This window comes from Arachis ipaensis, chromosome B10, assembly GCF_000816755.2.
Source record: "Arachis ipaensis cultivar K30076 chromosome B10, Araip1.1, whole genome shotgun sequence".
NCBI lineage: Eukaryota > Viridiplantae > Streptophyta > Magnoliopsida > Fabales > Fabaceae > Arachis > Arachis ipaensis.
The window spans coordinates 11103737-11108042 of NC_029794.2; the positions used below are offsets into that span (position 1 = coordinate 11103737).

Below are 4306 nucleotides of genomic sequence, written 5' to 3' on the forward strand. Positions count from 1 at the left end.
AACCCGAATAAGCGCCAGCACCCGCGCCCTTCCTTTTCAGGTACTTCAAATTAAAAATTGCATATAATCTCCTTTTATCTTTTAACATTACCCTAAATTCATCTGCAGCCACTCTCATTCTTCTTTTCTCCCACATTTGAACCCTAGCAGAGAGCATACTACCCTAGCCAGTAGCCACCGACGGTTAAAAGCTCCTCATTGACCATGGCGGTTCATGGTAGCGGCCAACAGTCCCTTACTCATGGCGGCAACCAGCAACCCCAAGCCTGCTCCCACACCACCATTTTCGATTTTTGCCCGGCTATCACTGTTCGTTACTTCCATTGTCAGACGTCTTCTCCGCCATCGTTAGTGATCTTTTCTACCATCCTCAGTCCTTTTCTCCATGGTTTGCAGGAAAGAAGCTCTCTCTTATTGACTCCGCCACTGTCAGCGGCAGCGCTCATTGTCACTCCGACGAACCCCGCAATAGCTCTTAGGCTCTACACCACCATTTTCCACCGACTCCTCCGTGAGGTCGTTATTGCCGCCAACATTGCTTTCGGTAAATAAACCATAGATCTAACAGAAACTGTGGTTCCCAAAGTTTCTACAAATTCAAGAAATTTTGATCAGTTTTATCGTTTATTTATTATTTTTGGCGTCAAAGCTCATTCCCACTTCTTTTAAGTTGTTGCATTGTGGAAATTCAGATGTCATTTTTGAGTTTGGGTTTCTGTCTGTGAAAATTTCTTGGGGTTAAAGTGATTGACAATGTTTAATATCAATTTTTATTGGATTTACCTTATGTTTAATAGTCCAAGGATTAATTAATAAATATCTGTATTTATGATCTTTGTATTTTAACTTTTCAGGATGTATATAAGAAATTTGCTTATGTTGATGATTTTGCAATGAGTAAACAGATGATTATTTCTGAGAAATTATTTATTTATTTGATTACTAAGTTTGTGCTAAATAAGGTTTATTGAAACTTCAACAACCTGGATAAGATTTTTTTTTTTAAATCAATGATTTTAGGAGTTCGATTGAAGATTGAAAGGGTAAAGTAGTAAGAGCTGAGCATTTACAAATTTTGATGTTTGGTGAAACAGAACCTACAGTTCAAGAACCTTCTCTCATCATGGTCCCGCACGACCATTAATTGAAGCTCAAACACAACTGAAGCACAAGAAGGTAAATTGAAACTAGACCCCCTATTATAACTCATCAATATTATTAGATCAAAGCTTATAGTAGCAATTGCAGCTATGCATCTTATGCTTATTTTGATTGCATAAGAATTAGAAACCAAGTGTGAAGAATTTATTGTTCATTCGTCAGAAATTATAATGTATGTAGTTTAGAAACAATAAGATTATAGCTTTGGCTTTTATACTATAAATACAGTTTGTAAATTGGCTATTAAAAGATTGGAGGCATTGGAGGATGCCATTGAAAGCATTGAAATTATCTTGACAACTTATTTAGGGAATTGGTAAAAAATAAAAACCAGAGTGTCTCTTTTAAACATTATGACTCAATAAAGCCTACTTACTCATTCTTATCTCGCTAAATCCTACAAAAACATTCAAAATTTAAGAGATATGGAATGATCAGCTTTTTTTAATCATGTGAATTTGTGGACGGTTTGATATATATATATATATATATATATATAAGGCAAATTCTGGGTGAGTCATTGAGCAATATGATTGTCAGGGACCTCAAAAACCTCGAGAGTAAATTAGAGAAAGGAATTAGCAAGATTTGTTCCAAAAAGGTATTTGAATTCTAGTTAGGATACATGACTTTTGAGATAATTTATTGCTAAATATCTAAAGAACTTAACATTAAAAAAGAGGAAAATTTCGTCTGTCTTACTGTCTACATTTAATTTAGGACAATACTTAGAGCAATACTTATTAAGGTTACGTAGAATTGATAAGATCTAAGGTATGAAGTGGCATATGAAATGAAATGACACATTATAGCTTTATGGATGCATGCTTATTTTTTCTTCAATTTTTACATGCCATTTTGTCTTGAATTGTTCATTGTTCTTCTGTGTTTTAATTCTTTATAATACTGTAATTCTTTGTGATAACTTACTACCCTCCAAAATTTTCTAGGAATCTGTGAAGAAAAAGCATCCACAGCTTCATTATGAATCAAATATATATGCTTCTTCAAGAAGGGAGTAAGTATATATACGTCTATTTCTTTTCAGAATTGTCTGTGCTAAAAGTCTTAGGTACTACCTAATAGAAAAATTTCACTTGAAAAATGGTTTCTGCTTTCTCAAGTTTGAAAATTTTAAATGATTGTTGTCCAGAATCTTCTAGTCTTAATGCAATCAAAACTATGAATTTTGAAATCATGTATTTATAGTAAAATCAAATAATTAAGACTCCAAGTTTCTCATAAAACAATCATGATGTTTTCTTTTGAGTAATCCAATTTGGTTCCTTATTGAAGTTGGGATTCTCCACCTAAAGTGGTTTGGAGTTGAAGGAGACTACAACATTATGGCTATTGACCTTTTTGGACCAAGCTTGGAAGATTTATTCAATTATTACAACAGGAAGTTTACACTGAAGACAGTGTTAATGCTTGCTGATCAATTAGTAAGTCTACATGTCAACTATTATAATCAAACAAGAATCACATGATGTTGTGTAGTGTAGTGCAGTGCCTTTGATTTTGACTGTTGTTGGATTCTTTATAATTATGAAAATTCTTTTCTTTTCTTTTTTGTTGAATTTCTTGTTACTTTTTTGGTGATCATCTTCTATAAATCCATTTATGGAATTTTTCATCATGGGTTAGTTTGGCTTATAGTTCTATGACCTCATGTATGGACACAAAATTTTCCATTTTTCTATTGATTCATATTACTTTTCCGTAATCTGCAGAACTGATGAGGTAATCAACACTCAATTGATGGTTTCTCGGTAAATTCTCCAAAAATGGGTCAAGCATTTTTCTCCATATTTCAGCTGGAAACAAAGAGGTTGTTATGGCTTATTGGCATTACATTTGCAGTATGTAAATTAAATTATTAGTTTTATTATAGAATTGTAATTTTTTTAATTATAATTATAGCATGTAAAGAATTTATGTAAATCAATAAAAAAAGTCAATTATTTTTATACTTTCGTACTTTCTCCCTTCAAAAGCGTGGCTATGTCTCCTATTGGCACGCTTTCGAAGTGTAGCTAACACTAACTCAATTGGCACATTTCTAAAAAAGCGTGGTGAAAAGATATCGCTATACTTTTTGCATATTTGGAGTGCTTTAAAAGCATAGCAAAACCTAGTTTTTCTTGTAGTGCGAGATACTTATCGATTTGTTACTAGTTTAAAAGGAATTTGCGATGACATTTTGCGATACTATTACAACTAATTGACTACAGATTATTTCCTAGCAAATTAGCGATTATTTCATAACTCTATTTTCTCATTTCGAATAGCTTTGGTTTAACGACAAAATTCCTACAAATTTGATTAAGGATTTTTAAAGATTAGCTATAGATTTGCTACAAAATGTGACAGATTTGCGATCATATTAGCGGACAACTTGCGACGAGTTAGGTTCGGAAAAATTCCTCTCGAATTAGCGTCAACTAATCATTTTATTTTGTCTATGAAGTTAGCTTGCATTTAGCGATGAGTCTGCTGCAGTAGATTTTGTCGCTAATTAGCGACTACTGTTTAGTCTATTTCTTCTATGGAATTAGCTTTTACTTTAGTGATAGATTTGCGACTATCTATTCGGTAGCAAAAAAACTTTCCGATAAATTAGCGACTGTTGTGTTTGCCTCACTGATTTGCGACTTGTAATCAGCGAGGAAAGCATTAGTAGCTAAGCGGTAGCTAATCCGTCACAAATTATATTTTTCGTCGAATTAGCGATGATTTTACGACTCTTTTTGTGGTAGCTAATCGGCCATATTCTTGTAGTGTTCATGCTTTAAATACAAAAGGGCAGTTTGCTTCCAGGAATTTAGCTGTTAAGATTGATATGAATAAAGCCTATGACAGGGTTGAATGGTCGTTCCTAGAAGCAACTCTGAATGCTTTTGGGTTTAATCCGCACTGGGTCAGGTTGATTATGATGTGTGTCTCGCAGGTTTCTTATAAAATTAAGATCAATGGTGTTTTGTCGACGAGGTTTATGCCGCAGAGGGGACTAAGGCAGGGAGACCCCCTTTCGCCATACCTGTTTATCATAGCAGCTGAAGTTTTTACTATTCTCATGGACAAGGCCAAAGAAGAGGGTAGAATCTCTGGTGTCAAAATTGCTCCCACTGCTCCAGTCATTTCT

The 4306-nt window shown here is 34.0% G+C and overlaps 1 long non-coding RNA gene across 3 annotated transcripts; it reads left to right on the forward strand.

Moving 5' to 3' along the window:
- On the forward strand, positions 7-2994 carry LOC107623446. 3 transcript variants are annotated; one of them, XR_001616469.2, is made up of 5 exons: positions 7-544; positions 1021-1176; positions 2112-2179; positions 2458-2606; positions 2895-2994. It is a non-coding gene; the product is annotated as an uncharacterized LOC107623446 (long non-coding RNA). The 3 variants fall into 3 exon arrangements; XR_002356807.1 differs by having other exon boundaries at positions 2458-2994; XR_002356808.1 differs by having other exon boundaries at positions 1095-1176; positions 2458-2994.